At 42.9% G+C, this 19,238-nt stretch overlaps 3 non-coding genes across 3 annotated transcripts; 1 reads left to right on the forward strand and 2 right to left on the reverse strand.

Annotated features, from left to right (window-relative positions):
* Positions 1 to 6,761: 6,761 nt before the first annotated feature.
* On the forward strand, positions 6,762 to 6,833 carry Trnac-gca. The gene has a single exon. It is a non-coding gene; the product is annotated as a tRNA-Cys (tRNA).
* Positions 6,834 to 14,182: 7,349 nt separating this feature from the next.
* Positions 14,183 to 14,254, reverse strand: Trnac-gca. The gene has a single exon. It is a non-coding gene; the product is annotated as a tRNA-Cys (tRNA).
* Positions 14,255 to 15,148: 894 nt separating this feature from the next.
* Trnac-gca lies at positions 15,149 to 15,220 on the reverse strand. Its single transcript has one exon. It is a non-coding gene; the product is annotated as a tRNA-Cys (tRNA).
* Positions 15,221 to 19,238: the final 4,018 nt, after the last annotated feature.

Raw genomic sequence — 19,238 nt, forward strand, 5'->3', positions numbered from 1 at the left:
AGTGTCTGTTTGGTTGTTATTGCTATTTGGGGAGATCTCCAGATGGCTGGTCTACCTGATAATTGACCAGACAAGGAGGAAGTTTCAAAGAAACTGGTATCTGAAAGATGGGAAGTACAACATGTATGGAACATGAAGAGGATTCTATATAAAGTGGTCCCCTATAGAACAACAACAAAAAAAAAAACTCTTAGAAATTAAAGAAGGAAGAAGTAAAATACAGAAAATATTGCAGTAATTTTCCAAACAAAAAAGTGTATTGAAAAGACAAAAGAAAAAGTAAATTAGCAGATTTTTTGTAAGAAGATCTACTTATAGAAAATTGGTATTAAAATTACAAAAAATAAAATATTACAGACATCATATATGGATTTACAAAGATTTGAGAAATGAAGGAAGATAAGTGCAGTAGAATTATTAATGCTAAAACACATGAGACTATGCATTCAGATTTTTTTTTTTTTCGAGACAGGGTTTCTCTGTGTATCTTTGCACCTTTCCTGGATCTTGCTCTGTAGACAGGCTGGCCTCAAACTCACAGAGATCCGACTGGCTCTGCCTCCCGAGTGCTGGGATTAAAGGCGTGCACCATCATTGCCCGGCCAGAATTTTTATAACTATGGTTATAGTCAGCTTTCCACTGCTGTGATAAAGATCATGAACACAAAGCAGCTGAGGAGGAAAGCTTGTATTTGGGTTGCACATACCAAGTCACAGACCACTGTGTACAACCAAGGCGAACCTAGAGAAAGGAGCTGGAGCAGAATCCACAAAGTATGCTGCTTACCGGCCAGCTCCTCATGGCTTACTAAGCTTACTTTGTTGCACCCAGAACAACCTTCCCTGTGGTGGCATATTCCCCACTGGGCTGGATCCTTCCACAACAATCCTTAATCAAGAAAACACCCCACAGACAAGTATGCAGGACAATCCACTGGAGGTAATTATTCAGTTCAGATTCCACCTTCCCCGATAGGTCTAGATTTGTGTCAAGTTGAAAACAAGAAAAACAACAAAACAATCAGCATACTAAGAATAAAAAGATGAACACTTATGAAGTACATGCTGTAATAAAGGCATGTAATGAAAGTGTAGGTTACTGCATGCTAAAGAGGTTGAACACTACATGAAATTCTCTAGTGAGAATTTCCCTAGATTTACAGTGCAATAAGATACTTCTTCTAAGTTGCAAGCAGGAGGAAGGCCATTTAAATAGATGAGTGTGCAAACAGGAGTCAGCTATTGAATTCTGGATAATTTGGTTCTCTGGGAAAAGTAAATTAACAGATTTTTAAAATTAGTGTTTAAAACTAAGATATGTAAATACAGCTCCCGAGGGACTGGAGAGACGCTGTAACAGTTAAGAGTATATAATGCTCTTGGAGAGGACCTGAGTTTGGTTCTCAGCACCACATCTGGCAACTCACAGTGGCCTGTAACTTCAGCTCCAGGGGAGTTGATGCCTTGTTCTGGCTTCTGCAGGCACCTGTACAAAATGCATATCTCCACACACAGACACAGAAGTGTATACATAATTAAAATAAATTTAAAATAAAACTAATAACAATCATAGAAAGATGGAGGCCAATCTGATACAGGCAACCCACAACTGAAGCTTCCTCTCAGATGACTCTGGATTGTGTCAGGTTGACAGTTAAAGCTAAGTAGAACGTGAAGCTATTCCTAACTCCAGGAAAACAAAGTCCTCCCAGATATCTTAGTTCTTGGCATAGATGAGCTATGAGCACTCTTAACTAATCATAAGAAAAACAAAGACAATTCAACTTAAAGTTGAGATATAAATAAATACCTCTGGAAAATGAGAATAGAGGGAGTACATGAACTAAAACTCTTTCCTACAGAAGTGTGTTAGTGATTTCTAAGCCTGGTTATTTTAGACAAAGCATATCACACTGATTTTATCTATTTCCTTCCACAAGACTCAAAGTCTAGAAGAAACAATCCAAACTATGAAACGTGGCTGTCTCTAGGTGACAGGAGAGATACACAAAGAATTGACAGGTTTTTTTTTTTCTAAAATGATAAACTTTAAAAGCAATATTTACCCTTGAAAAATAATTGCGAAAGCCGTTTTGATATAAATACTGTGAACACATTCATGAAGTAGGGATAAAGATCACAGTAGTGCTGTCTCCATAGAGGTGCTTTGTGGTTCTGGTTCTATGGCGTCTTCATGGTGGTTCTCAGAATTCCTTCATTGTCCAATCAGGACCAGGGAATGCGCAGACCCTCAGGCTGGAGGGATGCGCTCAGGTGTAGGCACTACAGGTGTCTCAAAGAAGTTAGGCACAGGCCGGGTAGTGGTGGCGCACGCCTTTAATCCCAGCACTTGGGAGGCAGAGCCAGGCGGATCTTTGTGAGTTCGAGGCCAGGGTGGTCTACAGAGTGAGTTCCAGGTCGAGAACCAAAACTACACAGAGAAACTCTGTCTCGAAAAACCAAAAGTTAGGCACAGTACCTTCCAACTGAGGTTTTTGTGGTGTATGACATGAGCAGCTCCTAGAGCCCCTGTGGTATTACATAAGTCTGCTGTTCCTACAGCCTGAAGAAGGGATGTGAAGACATATGAGCAGGGTAGAGCTGAGGACACTGAAGACTGGAGAAGGATCTTTTTGGGTTGCATTGGGAAGAATTCTGTACTAGTCGTACTAATTCACTAGAGATAAATAGAAACTTTGTCTTATATGGGGATGCTGTGTATGGCTGTGACTATAAAAGGTGGTTAGTAGACTCTCAGAGTAGAGCAGTGGGGAATAGCTCAGGGGCAGAGCATCTGGCTTCGGTCATTGACTTCCCGTGTTCAAGCCTGGACACCTCCTGCTCACTGTTTTGTTTTAGTTTTAGGTTTTTTTTTGTTTAATTACTATTTCTTTTAGTATATTGTTTTACTCATATGTGTTATTGATTATATTCAGTTCTACTTTTCTTTCATTTATTCTCATTATGGTCCTTGGTAGAATCGGAAGCTACAGGCTAAGCCTTGAACATGTCATGTAGATGAATAACTGCCTCCTACCTCTTTCTGTAGTTTGAATGTCCCTTTTATTCTTAGTATCTAGCCCATCTGTTTGTATATTTGTAATTTCTGAGTCTATCAAACTCTCAGAGAGTAGGTAAGGGTTGTGATGGGCAGTTCTTTGGGTCAGAGAAGGTAGCTGTACACAGAGCCAGCTTCCCAGGAGCAGATGGTAACTGCTAACCCTAAAGCATTTCCAGTCTCTTCTTGCCATACACAGTAGTTTGGACATTGGTGGTCAGGCTTGGGGAGACAATCAGGAAACCCAGCTTTTCCGTCTAGGGTGGATGAAACCTGAGTTGCTTTCTCCTATGCCAACGCCACTGACACTTCTTCAACCTCGGAGGCCAGAGGCCTGGCTCAGCTGCTCTCTCAGGGCAGACAGGGATTCTGGAGTGTCGTTGGTGCACAGGCCAACGAAGGCATTGAAAACATCTGCATGACAGCACATTCTATCTTCCCGGAAGGAGAGGAGGCATGTCTGGGAGCCAAAGCAGGAGAAGTTGGCCAGCTCAGGAGCTAACCCAGGACAGCAGTGTGAAATGGGCTCTGGTCTGCAGGATGCTTCTTTCCTCGTCCTTGGCTGAAGTACTCATTCCAGGACAGGCCTGGAAGGTGGTAGAGCAGAGGGACCCATCTTACTAGTTATGTCTAGCAGCTTCTAGACATTTTAACTTCACAGGTCTGAGTGTTACCACACAAAAGAAATTGTTAGCTAAGTACCATTCCTCCACACGGGTAATAGTACAGGGTTAGGGCATTTAACTGCAGATCAAGAGGTTTGTGGTTCAAATCTAGCTATACTCTGTACTGACTGCTTTTGTATATAACCTTGGCATCGGAATCCCACATTCCTTTCCCTACCATGTGCTGGGATATAGAGTCTGCATGGAAGAAATGATGTACCAGGTCTAGTTGGGTTCATCAAGCACAATTTCAAGCTGTTTTCTTCTATGTGGACTTCTATCTCCCTGGTCTGTGTGGTCTTGAGTGTTTGTCTTCATATGTGGAAGTATCACTTCCACACAGGAAAGGATGAGGAGTAGAAACTCCTACTAAGACACACTTGTGTCAGATAAAGTGAAACCTCTTTATTCAATCTCCAGTGGAAAGTGGGTGTGGTCAGTTTCCCCAAAGCCTGTATGTGAAGTGCCTAGAGCTTGCCAATGGATCTGTGCACTGGGTATGAGGTATGCCAACTCCCCATTTTAGTTTAGATAACCGGACAACTAGAAGGCTAGAGTGGTTGCTTAAAGAGGAGGAAAGACTTGAAGAAGAGAAGGTTTGGGAAGAGGATCAGTGTGGTTTGGGAAATGCTAAATTTGAGATGCTCACTAAACATTCAAGAAGAAATGTTGAGCTAATGTGACATTTGGTTCAGGAATGAGGTGAGGCTGGGGTCTTTGTCCCTTTGGTGATGTTGTAGTGGTGGGCTCTGCCATGGGGAATTTTCGATAATCAGAAGTGTGCATCACTCAGATCTAGAGGCTGGGAAGTCTGTAGAGGGGCTGCCTCTGGTGAGGGTCTTCTTGCTGCGTCACAAAATTTGTGACTGTACTTTAAAATTCTGTGTCCTGGGGGTCCTCCCAGGCAGTTCTCCTTGGTGAACATTACTATAGAACTGGTGGGTATTTTGGTTGGGTGGGCAGCTACTGCCTTGAGTTTTCATATTGTTTATACTTTGCGATGAGGTCTGGGCATGTGGACTTCTTTGGTTAGTTCTATGTCTGATATGGACAGAGCAAGTTGGGGCAGACCCAGAATGTGTGAGCCAGGTTGGGCATAAAGGATGAGATGGCCTAGATGGAATAAAGTCAGGTAGACACAGGGGGGTGATGTGTAGGATGGATGTTCTGGTCCAAGCCTGGAGCTTGGGGGAGGGTGTGTGGAAGGGAAGATCAAGAAGACTAACCCAGCTAGACCCCAGCACAGGATGTGCATTATCTGTCTGGGCAGGGACGATGGAGTGATGTGGGAAGGGCCTGTAGGTTAGGGGTAGGCAGGGGTGGCCAGATTAGGCTGGGGCACTGGATGAGGGTCCTGGGGAGGATTCATGGAGGGAAGGACAGGAACACTGTAATAACTATTCCTGGCTATCAACTTCTCTACATCTACAACAAACAAAACGCAAATAGCTGAGTACACCTCTGAGGATTTTTTCTTTTCTTTTCTTTCCTTTCTTTTAATTTATTTTTACTTTATGAGCACTGATTAGTGTTTTGCCTGCATGAAAGTCTGTGTGAGAGCGTCAGATCCTGCGGAATTGGAGTTACAGACAGTTGTGAGCTGCCATATGGGTGCAGGGGATTGAACCCCTAAGTCATCTCTCCAGCCCTGAGGGTTTTTTTTCTTAAATAAATCATCTGAAGTGAGAATACCTACATTTAATCTGGATCTTTTGACATGGGAAGATCTACCTTTAATCTGGGCCATGCTGTTGGGGAATATTATTTAAGGTGTGTCACTTTTGTTTATGTTGCATTTGTTTAACTCTGTGAAGCTGTGTTACTGTGCCTGTCTAAAACACCTGATGGTCTAATAAAGAACTGAACAGCCAATAGCAAGGCAAGAGAGAGAGATAGGCAGGGCTGGCAGAGAAGTATATAGAAGGAGAAATCTGGGAGAAAGAGAAGAGAAGAGATGGAGGAGTGAATAAAGGAAGTAGCCAGAGAAGGAGGAGACTCCAGGGTCCAGCCACCCAGCCACACAGCAAACCATGGAGTAAGAGTAAGATTTACAGAAGTAAGAGAATGGGAAAAGCCCAGAGGCAAAAGTTATGAAAAGTTGGCTAGAAACTAAGCCAAGCTAAGGCCGGGCATTCATAAGTAATAAAGACTCTGTGTGTTATTTATTTGGGAGCTAGGTGGCAGACCCCCAAAAAGAGAAAAGAGTAAAAAACAAATAACAACGCCATACCTTCTGCAGGCCAGCCCATCATGTAGATGGACGGCTGCCTCCCATCTCTTCCTACATGCTCCATTGTCCCTTCTGTTCTTATTAAGTGTCTCCATTCTTTGTGCATATATCTGGTTTCTCTGGTTTTGTTGGGCTCTTAAAGAGAAGGCAAGGGCTATGGTGGAGAATTCGTCTGAATTTTCTGGGCACAGCAGCCATACAGACAGCCATTGTCCAGGGACCAGAAAGGAAAGCCGAACCATAAGTTATCTCCCTCCACGGCTCTCTGGTGAACATGTGGTCAGAACTAGGGGGACAAATCCCAGAACCAGGCTGTCTGTGTGGGGTGGACATTTCCCACATGAGCTTCTTCCCCTTCCAGAGCCCACTGCTCACTTGCTTCATCCTCAAAGGCTAAAGCCTGGCTCAGCTGCTGTACCAGGAGAGAGGGATCCTGCAGTGTTGCTGCTGATGGTGCAGGTTAGGGCACTGTGAGAGCCTCTGAGAGGCAGCCATTCTGTCTTCAGTGAAGGAGGGGAGGGGAGTCTGGGGGCCCAGGTGGAAGGCACTTGGCCAGCTCAGGAGCTAACACAGAACAGCAGTGTGAAATGGGCTCAGGTCTGCATTTCCTCCTGCTCCTCTCCATTTCCTTGGCTGATGGTGCTGATGAAGGATGGGCCTGGAAAGCTGCAGAGCTGAGAAAGGCATCTCACCAGTCAGGTCTGGCTGCTTCTGGAGAGTAGGTCTGAGAGGATCTGAAATTTAACTTTATAGCCAGACTATATCACCACACAGATGAAATTTATTGACTGGGTACACTGGTACCAGTGGGGGTATAGCTCAGGGGTAGAGCATTTGACTGCAGATCAAGAGGTCCCTGGTTCAAATCCAGGTGCCCCCTTATTTATGCTGAATTCTGGTCACTGACTTACCATGTTCATCTTAGGGAGGCCACCCACGAAGTCAGAAAGTCTTCATTAGCTGAAGTTTCTAGAAGCAATGTTTCTACGACCCATTTACTTCTGTGGGTTCCATCCTCAGCCACACTGGCTGAAAGGACCAAGCAGACACCAAGCAGGCTGCTCAGTCTTTTCTCAGAGATCAGGCCTCAATTTCAGTTTCCTGAGACTTGAGCAAGCAGTTTCTGGGAGGGCTATGAACAAAAGACATAGTCCTTGCAGTAGCTCCCTTTCTGCACGTACTCTGACTGCTCAAAGTTCAGCCAATTGTTTACTGTGTTGGACCCCTCACCAACTTAGAGCTGCGTGCATGGGTCAATGTGAATGTGCAAGGTCAGTCAGCCTCCATGGCAGCTCAAGGACAGAGCCTGGGCCCCTGAGTCAACCCCCACAGTCAGTACTGCTAGGCCAGCCAGTGTCCATGGCAGCTCAAGGACAAAGCCTGGGACTTGTCCAGGCCTGCCTAAAAAATTTAACTGTAACCCCCAACTAATGCTAGCCAATTAAAAGTTACTAACATAATTGCCACTTGCATAAACCAATCCTGAGTCTGTTCCTATGTAGTCTGTAAACCCCCAGCTCCCCATTGCTTTAAAACCCTGCCTTATCACTACTCAGGATCTCTCCTGCTCTGCTGCTGAGTCAGATGGACAGAGAGTCCCAAGTTAACTCATAATAATACAAAGACTCTTGGCCTTTGCATCGGATTTGGTCTCTTGGTGGTCTTTGGGGGAGTCTGGGTACAACAGGCCCAAACTTTGGAACCCACAAAGTACATTAGTAGAATGCACACAGCTGACCTCTGACCTATGCTGAGTCCTCTCTAACTTTTGGTTTTTCCCCGTCTGTATTCTTTCTTCAACTTCACAGGGACAGTAAGTTTTAATAGTCCATTTGACACAGTGTATAATCACATGGAAATAAAGTCTCAATGAAGAACACAGTGTCTAGATCAGCTTGGCCTGTCAGTTGGGGATTGCCTTGATGATTAAGTCATGGGATTGATGTATGAAGACACAGCAGTTTTCCCTAGTCAGGGATCCTGGATTGTGTGGGTGTAGAAAGTGTGCTCAGCCCTAACAAGCATGTGTGCACTTATTTTTCTCTGCTGTTAATGGTAGATGTGATATGACTAACAGCTTAAAGTCCCCGCTGCCTTGACTTCCCTGAAATAAGGGACTGTGTCCTGAAATTGAGAGCTAACACTAACCCTTTCCCTCACTTGCCTCTTGCCTGGGCATTTTATCATTTTATCCTAGTCCATGGCAGTTTCAGTAGAAAGAACCAGTATCGGCATCCAGAACCATGTACGGAAGCCGGCACAGCAACTGGAGTGGGCCAGAGTAATGACCCTAAAGACAGGGGGGTCAGGAGTGTGCTGCCTTCTGCCTACACTGGGGAACTCCAGTTGATTCTCCAGAGCTGGGGACTGGGGATCCCAGGCTGTGGGGTGAAGCACACAGTCTCCTGGATTCCAGGGCGCATGTTGGCCTGGTGGGCATCCAGTGGTGGCCGTTGACCGGCACCTCTTCTAACCGGTCAGGATCTGTGCTGTGGCAGCCATGCTTCAGCATTTTAAGTTTCACTCCACAGAACAAAACTCTCACCAAAGATTTGAACTTTTCACAAATAGCATTTGCTACAGCGCCTTGTGAAGGGCTGAGCAGAGCCTGACTCCTCTGGCGCTATAGATTGTACCACGGACAGCTCCACAGCCTGCCATCTTTGCTGAAGACACAGAAGGAACCCGTGGACCCCAGCACTGTGCAGCAGCCTCAGCTATTTCTGCCAAGTGACTAAGATCGCAGAAAACAATAATCAAATTACCACAATGCTGTCTAGTGAGATGACCCAGGAGGCATTATCACTTGCTGCACAAGCCTGAGAATCTCAGTTTGGATCCCCAGGACCCATATGAAAAAGCCAGATCTGGGGGCACAGGTATGTAATCCTAGCACTCCTACAGAAATATAGGAGTTGGAGTCAGGAGAATCTTTCTGGAAGCTTATGGCTGGTGAGCTTGGAGTGTGCATCTCAATTTCAAGCAATAAGAGGGATTCTGCTTCAAATAAAGCAGAAGATGAGGTCTGATACCTCAGACTTTCCTCTGACCTCTACACATGTTCCATGACATGTATACACCCTCATGGACACACACACACACACACACACACACACACACACACACACGCATGCACGCACGCACACACGCATGCACGCATGCACCCCCCCACACACACACACACCATCACCGGTGTTGGGAGTCTACAGTGCCTCCATTTCTCTTTAATACTTTTCATTAGTGGTGAGTCTGAGTCTGGTTCCCTAGGGCATTAGAGATGAGAAGTCACGGAGCATATTGTGTCCTTGACTGAGGCAGTGCAGGGATAGAGTAATGAGGAGAGTCTACACGGACTCAAGGGCAGAGCCATCGCCTACATGTCAGGCAATTCCCACTCGACGCTGTCCGCTGCTCAGCACACCAGTGTCCATGTCTGCTCCTGAGACCGTAGACTCTCTGGTTCTCACTTCACCACACTTCTGAGGACTCAATCAGTTCTTCAGGTTTATCTTCTTCTGATACACCAAGGGATTCAGCAAATGGAGACCAAGAGGGAGGAAGAGGAGAGACAACGGAGGCTGCTCCATCCCTGCTCAGGAAGGCTGGTACAATAGGCCCTGCATCACAAATGTGAACTCTGATACGGCTTGGTCATTATGAAGTTTGCCTTGTTTGGGCCTGATTTATCCAATATTTTCAATCTATAGCATGGAAATACTTACATAGAATTAATAGCTATAAACAACCCACAGGTATGAATCATCCCCACAATGTCTTAGACACCGAGGTCATCCTCAGGTCCTGTTTCCAGAGAATCTGATTTAGGGGTTCTCAGTGGGGACTAAGAACATTTGCTTTGGGCCTACCTTTCCCTACTTGCCATGTGTTCTTAGATTTGCCATAGTAAATATCTATTTCCTTCTGTGGAGCAGGCCTTGAATCACACAAACAAGGGGTGGTTACCCCATAACCTGCCTTGCAGGTCACTATTGCAGTTCACAGAGCCCACAGCTGTTGATGACTCTGCAAAGCACTTTCCAGCTGGACCAAAGTTAGCCAACAGAGAGGAAGCTTCCTGGTCAGTACCACTTGGTCCCCCATGTGCTGTGACTAATATATGTGGTGTCTTCAGCAATAGGATTTTGTCTCTAAGTTCTGGTGAGTGTCTGAGAGCAATGGCAATAGCCTGTATTGTCCTGGGGACCTCTGGGACACCAGAGTTTTATTGGAATTGCTCCACACACGGGATTATGCTCATCTGAGAAGCTATAGACTGCCAAATAAAACATCCAGTTCCAGGCATGGATACCTCCCTTTGAGTTGTTGGTCAGAGTTGTGCTGGAGCCCCAACCATGTTTCATATTGTCTCCTAGTGTCAAGGAGTGCTGTTGAGAGGTTACTGCCATGGTGATTTCTTGTCCTGTAAGCATCACCTGCTCCTTGTAGCCCAGGTTTTTATTTTATTTTATTTTATTTTATTTGTTTTTATTTTTATTTTTTGGTGTTATTTTTTGTGATATATATTTTTTATTTTACAATACCATTCAGTTCTACATATCAGCCATGGGTTCCCCTATTCTCCCCCTTCCCACGCCCTCCCCTTACCCCCAGCCCACCCTCCATTCCCACCTCCTCCAGGACAAGTCCTCCCCGAGGACTGTGATCAACTTGGTAGACTCAGTCCAGGAGGTCCAGTCCCTTCCTCCCAGACTAAGCCAAGTGTCCCTGCATAAGTTCCAGGTTTCAAACAGCCAACTCATGCAATGAGCACAGGACTTGGTCCCACTGCCTAGATGCCTCCCAAACTGATCAAGCCAATCAACTGTCACACCTATTCAGAGGCCTGATCCAGCTGGGAGCCCTCAGCCTTTGGTTCATAGTTCATGTGTTTCCATTCATTTGGCTATTTTTTTCAATAATTGAGTAAAACTGAAATTTATTATATGCCACAGTCGTCCTAAGGACCTCCATGCTATATATATAGCCTCTATGGTTCTATGGGTTGTGGTCTGATTGTTCTTTATTTTATATCTAGAATCCACCAATGAGTGAGTACATACCATAACTGTCTTTCTGGGTTTGGGTTACCTCACTCAGGATGATTTTTTTCTAGTTCCATCCATTTGCCTGCAAATTTCATGCTTTCATTGTTTTTCTCTGCTGAGTAGTACTCCATTGTGTATATGTACCACATTTTTTTCATCCATTCTTCTGTTGATGGGCATCTAGGTTGTTTCCAGGTTCTGGCTATTACAAATAGTGCTGCTATGAACATAGCTGAGCATGTATCTTTATGGTATGAATCAGCATTCTTTGGGTATATGCCCAAGAGTGGTATGGCTGGGTCTTGAGGTAGTTCGATTCCTAATTTTCTGAGAAACCTCCATACTGATTTCCACAGTGGTTGTACAAGTTTACATTCCCACCAACAGTGGAGGAGTGTTCCCTTTGCTCCACATCCTCTCCAACATTGGTTGTCATTGGTGTTTTTGATCTTAGCCATTCTAACAGGTGTAAGGTGGTATCTCAGAGTCGTTTTGATTTGCATTTCTCTGATGATTAAGGATGTTGAGCATTTCTTTAAATGTCTTTCAGCCATTTGTAGTTCTTGTTTTGTGAATTCTCTGTTTAGCTCTTTAGCCCATTTTTAATTGGACTGTTCAGTGCTTTGATGTCTAGTTTCTTGAGTTCTTTATATATTGTGGAGATCAATCCTCTGTCAGATGTGGGGTTGGTGAAGATCTTTTCCCATTCTGTTGGCTGTCTTTTTGTCTTATTGACTGTGTCTTTTGCCCTGCAAAAGCTTCTCAGTTTCGAGAGGTCCCATTTATTAATGGTTGTGCTCAGGGTCTGTGCTGTCGGTGTTTTATTTAGGAAATGGTCTCCGGTGCCAATGCGTTCAAGAGTGCTTCCTATTTTCTTTTCTATTAAGTTTAGTGTAACTGGATTTATGTTTAGGTCTTTGATCCACTTGGACTTGAGTTTGTGCATGGTGACAGATATGGATCTATTTGTAATCTTTTACATATTGACATCCAGTTATGCCAGCACCATTTGTTGAAGATACTTTCTTTGTTCCATTGTATAGTTTTGGCTCCTTTGTCAAAAACCAGGTGTTCATATGTGCATGGATTAATGTCAGGGTCTTCAATTCGATTCCATTGTCCGTATGTCGGTTTTTATACCAGTACCAAGCTGTTTTTATTACTATAGCTCTATAGTAGAGTTTGAGGTCCGGGATGGTGATGCCTCCAAGGGTTGCTTTATCGTATAGGATCTTTTAGCTATCCTGGGTCTTTTGTTTTTCCATATAAAGTTGAGTATTTTTCTTTCCAAGTCTGTGAAGAATTGTGTTGCGATTTTGATGGGGATTGCATTGAATCTGTAGATTGCTTTTGGTAAGATTGCCATTTTTACTATGTTAATCCTACCTATCCATGAGCATGGGAGATCCTTCCATTTTCTGATATCTTCTTCAATTTCTTTCTTTAGAGATTTAAAGTTCTTATCAAAAAGGTCTTTCACTTGTTTAGTTAGTGTTATCCCAAGGTATTTTATATTATTTGTGGCTATTGTAAAGGGTGATGTTTCTCTGACTTCTTTCTCGGCCCTTTTATCATTTGTGTATAGGAGGGCTACTGATTTTTTTGAGTTGATCATGTATCCTGTCACTTTACTGAAGGAGTTTATCAGCTGTAGAAGTTCCCAAGGGTTGCTTTATCGTACAGGATTCTTTTAGCTATCCTGGGTCTTTTGTTTTTCCATATAAAGTTGAGTATTTTTCTTTCCAAGTCTGTGAAGAATTGTGTTTTCACACAGTTTTTGGGGTCACTTATGTATACTATCATATCATCTGCAAATAGTGAAAGTTTGACTTCTTCCTTGCCAATTTGTATCCCTTTGATCTCCTTTTGTTGTCTTATTGCTCTAGCTAGAACTTCTAGTACTATATTGAATAAATATGGGGAGAGTAGACAGCCTTGTCTTGTTCCTGAATTTAGTGGTATCGCTTTGAGTTTCTCTCCATTTAATTTGATGTTTGCTGTTGGCTTGCTATAAATTGCTTTTATTATGTTTAGAAATGTTCCTTGTATTCCTATTCTTTCTAAGACCTTTATCATGAAGGGGTGTTGGATTTTGTCAAAGGCTTTTTCAGCATCTAGGGAGATGATCATGTGGTTTTTTTCTTTCAGTTTGTTTATATGGTGTATTACATTGACTGATTTCCGTATGTTGAACCATCCTTGCATCCCTGGGATGAATCCTACTTGGTCGTGATGGATGATTGTTTTGATGTATTCTTGGATTCGGTTTGCCAATATTTTGTTGAGTATTTTTGCATCAATGTTCATGAGGGAGATTGGTCTGTAGTTCTCTTTCTTTGTTGCATCTTTGTGTGGTTTGGGTATCAGGGTAATTGTAGCCTCATAAAAAGAGTTTGGTAGTGTTCCTTCTGTTTCTATTGTGTGGAAACACTTTGAAGAGGATTGGTATTAGTTCTTCTTTGAAAGTCTGGTAGAATTCTGCACTGAAACCATCTGGTCCTGGGCTTTTTTTAGTTGGGAGACTTTTGATGACTGTTTCTATTTCTTTAGGGGCTATTGGTCTATTTAAATGGTTTATCTGGTCTTGATTTAATTTTGGTATGTGGTATTTATCCAGAAAATTGTCCATTTCTTCCTGGTTTTCCATTTTTGTGGAGTACAGGTTTTTGAAGTATGATCTGATGATTCTCTGGATTTCCTCATTGTCTGTTGTTATGTCTCCCTTTTCATTTCTGATTTTGTGAATTTGGGTGCTCTCTCTTTGCCTTTTGTAGCCCAGGTTTTTAAGATCTTCCCTTTGGTCTTAGATTTCTTTGACATTTGCTATTGAGTTCATTTTTCATCCATTGTGCCCAGTACTTACCAAATCTGATGGCAGTCCATATCTTCCTTGATGGTAAATTTTCTTGTGTTTTTCCTTCCATCATTTTCTGTTTCTGGTCATCGTGGTAATGGGGATAGAGTGTGGATTCAGTCATGAGTGTTTGAGCCCTTGGGTGAGGGTTCTGTTAAGAGGCTAAGTCATCCTCTCATAGGTCATCAAATTATTCTGTATTATGCCACCCAGAGTGGGAGACTCTGGAGTTTAATTCAATAAACCTCAACTAATGCAGACCTCCTAGCTTTACTGAGGTCCTTCTCAAGGTGCATATGGTAAATTAATAATAAAAATCAAATTTAAGCAAGGGGGCACCTGGATTTGAACCAGGGACCTCTTGATCTGCAGTCAAATGCTCTACCCCTGAGCTATACCCCCACTTATAGGTAAGGTAACCTCTCATTAGCATCTCTTCTACCTTGGCACCACACCCAGGTTTCTACATGTTCACGATCTACTGGTTCCTCCTAATGATCTTGACCTGGCAAGATTTTTCTATTAAAGTCTGCCCTCCACCCTTCTCTCCAACCTTAGTCAGCCCATCTCAATGTCCTTTCTCTCATGTGGTCCTGGAAAGGGCACTTAACTGTGGTGTTTTCCTTAAGTTCACACTCAGTTTTCTTTATGTGGCCAAGACAAGAGCTGATGGCTCTGGTTTTCAATGGTTCAAACCTTTTGCCCAGAGACAACTTTATCTGTACTCAAAGTGATCAGGAGAGTGTCCTTTACTTCCCTCCATCATTTATTCACTCAACAAACATCCATGGAGTTTCCTATGTTCTAGTCACTACAGCCATGCTGAGTACACAAAGTGAGGTCAGCCATTCCCCTTTTCCTCAGAGTCTTAGTCTAAATAGGAGACAAATTCATGGATTCAATTCTTTCCTCAGAAGTAGCAGGAGTGAAAGCACAGGCTAGGAGGCAGGAACGGCATGTAAAGAGTTTCCCTTCTCGGAGCTCAGGAGTGACTTCCTGAGGGACTGACTATGGAAGTTGCCAGAGGAAGAATCACACTCTCATCTTCATAGGACTCCTCTATGCTGAATTCCTGCACTGACTGAGCCATACAGAGCCTTGGAGGCCAGCATGTGTCACAACATGAGTGTCACCTGGGTGGATCTCACAATGAGTCCTGTACTAGCTTCTCTCAGAGAAGAGAACAGGGACCAGGCCTGAGCAGAATACAGAGCGCAGGGAACACAGTGCTTTAGTCATCTCTGTGTTAACCAATACTTCAGATTTGGTCTCTTGTATCTAAAAGAGACACTAGGAAGGGGGCACCCGGATTTGAACCGGGGACCTCTTGATCTGCAGTCAAATGCTCTACCCCTGAGCTATGCCCCCATCTGCTTCATGTATATCTAATAAACATCTCTGAACATGTGTGTTCACTTCCTGACGTGTACTTGCTAGTATTCTGCTGTCATCTGCTTTTTCCTGTGAGGCCCAACCCTGAGCCAACTGCACACCTGTGTGCCACCTCCTCATGACCAGCACCAGCCTATCCTAGTTCAGAGCTGAGACAGAAGCACTAATGTTGGAAGTCTGCATTCAGCTCATCTTCCATACCAATCTGGAGAGGCCAAGCTCAAAGGGTTGGATCTTAAGCGATTCATAGCTTCTGGGGGAGGGAAAATAGTTTTCTCTAAGGCATGGCTCCTGGTAAGTCACTGATGTTCCAGTGGATGACCCCACACCCAGAAGCATATGGATAGCACACATTTGAGGACATAAACCTAGGGGTGTAGATGTAGTATGGATCTGGGACAAGGAGTTAAGTAAAGGAGTTGAGGGTGAATATATCATAATACATTGTATGGAATTCTTCAAGAACTAAAAAAATATTTTAAAGAAACAAACATATTTTGTCCTCAGCAATAGGGCTTTACCTTCTCGTTGTGGAGAATAACCAATAATAGTCTTGGGAATAGCTGGTAATAATTTTTTTGTGTGTGGAGGGTTCCATGGAACCCCTTTGACCAGCAATTCTACATGATATAATCGATATAACTGGCTCTGGACGTTTTACTTACTGGCATTTAATTTCCTTTCCTATAGGCACACATTTCAGGAGGCTTCTAAAATAGCTGGTTTCTCTGTAGTTTTTAAAAGACCATTGTTAGTGTCCCTTCCCATAGCCCTTTTCTTGCCCTTGTCTCTCATCTTCCTCCATAGTTAAATGATGCTATTTTGATTTCCCCTTTATCTCTCTGTATGACTATTCTCTATTTCCCCTTCTTTGGAAGATCCTTTCCTCCCCATTGTCCCTCAACAGGTGCCTAAATGCTATGGTTAGTTGGGTTGTAACACACAGATCAAATTTTTATAAGCTTACATCCATGTATAAGAGAAGAAATGAAATATTTGCCTTTTTGGTTATTTGAACATCATTCAGGATTATTGTCTCTAGTTCCATCCATTGTCCTGAAATTTTCAAAACTACATTTTTCTTGAAATCTGAGTAATGTTCCATTGTGTAAATGTACCACATTTTCATTATCCATTCATGAATTAATGAACATCTAGGGTGTTTCCTATTTCTGGTTATTGTGAATAGAGCAGTAATGAAAATGGAAGAGTATTTTTTCAGTAAGATGGAGAGTCCTTTGGGTAGATTTTTAAGAGTGGTATTGCTGCATCTTGAAGTAGACTGATAGTCTGAAGACCGTCCTTATTTCTTAAAACAGAGAAGTTAAGGTGGTGCTCAAGTTCCTCATACAAACTGACAAGCGTTCATGGTGCTAGTAATTACTCTGCACTATCAGAGGAGAAAGGTAATCATCAATATCACCCAGATACAAATCCTTGACCTACAATAGTCAACTGATTACAAGATGTAACTGACTCAAGACATACTCGTTCAATACTGACACAAATGTTATAGGAGTAACCACTACTTTCACAAAATTGGGTTTAAAGGCCAATCCATGAGATGGAGCCCATATCTGACACTGTTACAATGGCCATGAACCTGAGACCATCTAGGTCATGGGCCCTTGGAGAAAATCCCACTACTAATTTTCTGTTAAGGAACATAGCAATAAAACAGTTCCTAATGACATACTGCTATATTGCTCAATCCACATCAGAGAAGCTTCTCCTTGCAGTAGATGAAAATGAAAACAGAGACCCACACTGGACAATGGACAGAGAGTGAGAGACTTTGGAGCACTCAGTCCTAAATGGGATGCCTTCATCAACGCCCCCTATTCAAGTCTCAGGGTTCTACGGTGAAGAGGAGGCAGAAAGGATATAAGAACCAAAGGTGATGGATGACTTCTTTGGGGAACTATGGTACCACATAGTTCCCCAAAGAAGTAAGGCAGAGTCTCTTCACACTGAGGGCTTGTGTATAATTGAAGAAGCCAGACATGTAAAGAAGATGGAATCAATGCCATCCATTTTGTATTTTACTTTGCCCTTCTTGCTCCTTTTCATTGTAGACCTGCAGAAATGTGAACAGTAGTAACCATGTGACACCGTCAACACCAGGCTGTCTTGGAATCTCCTCTGCCAACAATATAGGTCCAAAAACTCTTGAATTTATCCCCACACAGATTTTTAGACAAGACCTTTTGCTACTTTTTTTGTGCAAACACATAGTTTGTCAATATATCATAAGATAAGTGCTACTGTTTTCCAAGCTCCTATTAGTATGACCCTGTAAGTCACACAACATTCAGCTGTCTTTCTAATCCAAAGTCCCAACGTCTTCCATATTCCACCCAAAACCAGCATTGTCAGACCTGTCATAGCAATAACCCAGGCCCTGGTATCAACTTTTGTCCTAGTTACTATTCTGTGTTACTATAGTGTAACATATACAGTCAATATACTGTTCCTTTGTTGTAAAGAGACGCCATGATGAAGGCAACTTGCTTACAGATTTGGAGAGTTAGTCCATGATCATCATGGTGGGAAGCATGGTGAATGTAGGCAGGCATGGCACTAGAGCCCTAAGAGTTTACACCTGATCCACAAGCAGAGAGTAAGACTGACCTGATATGGGATTTTGAAACCACAGAGCACCTCCCAGTGACACATCTCCTCCAACAAGGCCATATCTCCTAATCCTTCCTAAATAGTCCACCAAATAGGGACCAAACATTCAAATATATGATCCTATGGTGGCTGTTCTCATTCAAACCACCACATTATTTTATGAAAAAATCTTTAAATTAAATATACAAACTACTAGTATAGTGTGTGGGAAGATTTGTATGCCTTATCAAGGATACAAAGGCTAGAAATTTTGCTTCCATTCACCTCATCACCCAAAAGAAGAAGTGTCATTTTGTTAAGAAGCATCAAAGATCAAAATCTGGGAAAGAGACACTGCTACACAGAAGAGATGGTGGAGATGGTGGAAAAGAAGAATGTCATGGTGAAGGAAGTCACAGGGCCCTTGACCATGCAGCAGGCTTTTGGGGACAACCAGAACAAAAGTATCAGGAGCCCAGGTCACTCCTGGAAAACAAAGTAGAAATGTTCATTAGACAGTAGAAATGTTTCCATGCATGGAATATTATTCTGAAAAGTATTTCACGGAGATCTCAGGGTTTGTGGAGGATGGAGATATTTAAAGAAAATGAAACAGTTTAAACATAAGATTAACTTCAGGAAAATGAAAAGTTCTACCTGATATCTTCATCTTGTTTAGAATGATGCACATCCACCATACACAGTGTTAACAAGTCATCATGATAAAAACAGAGAAGGTCATCCAACTAAAGGTTGGGACATGAATGTAATGGGAAAGTGAGAATGGAAGATGCATGAAAATTATAATCCTCTTCTACAAGTCAGTTAGTTACTGTTGTCCAGACCTGATTAAATCAGACCTGCCATCCCGTATGCATTTTATGTAAGTGCATAGGCAGAGGAGAAGAACGGGCTAAACCTTTGGAGACTGGCTCCCTTTGGGTGACAGGAGCAATAAGAAGAAAGAGTATCCAGGGATGTAAGTGTTTTTGTCTTAATGGTCTTAAAATATTATTGAGTTTTCAAAATAGTTGAATCGTGCCATATATTTTGAAATAAATATATAGCAATCAGTTTGTGGTGTGGTGATTGATCTGAAGGCCAGGGTAGAGGCCAAAGCTTTAGCATTCCTGACTCTCTGTGTCCTCCTGTTCTGCTGTCAGAGGTCCTTGATGACCCACTCAGGCCTTAAGAGACATCTTCATCATCTACCCAGCAGCTACCCTCAGGGGCAACACTCAGATCATCCATGGGCTGGAGAGATGTTTTCACATGCAGGTACCACATAGTTCCCCAAAGAAGTAAGGCAGAGTCTCTTCACACTGAGGGCTTGTGTATAATTGAAGAAGCCAGACATGTAAAGCTGAGTCCTTCATAGCAG

Source organism: Peromyscus leucopus, chromosome 3 (assembly GCF_004664715.2).
Source record: "Peromyscus leucopus breed LL Stock chromosome 3, UCI_PerLeu_2.1, whole genome shotgun sequence".
In the NCBI taxonomy this organism is placed as follows: Eukaryota; Metazoa; Chordata; class Mammalia; order Rodentia; family Cricetidae; genus Peromyscus; species Peromyscus leucopus.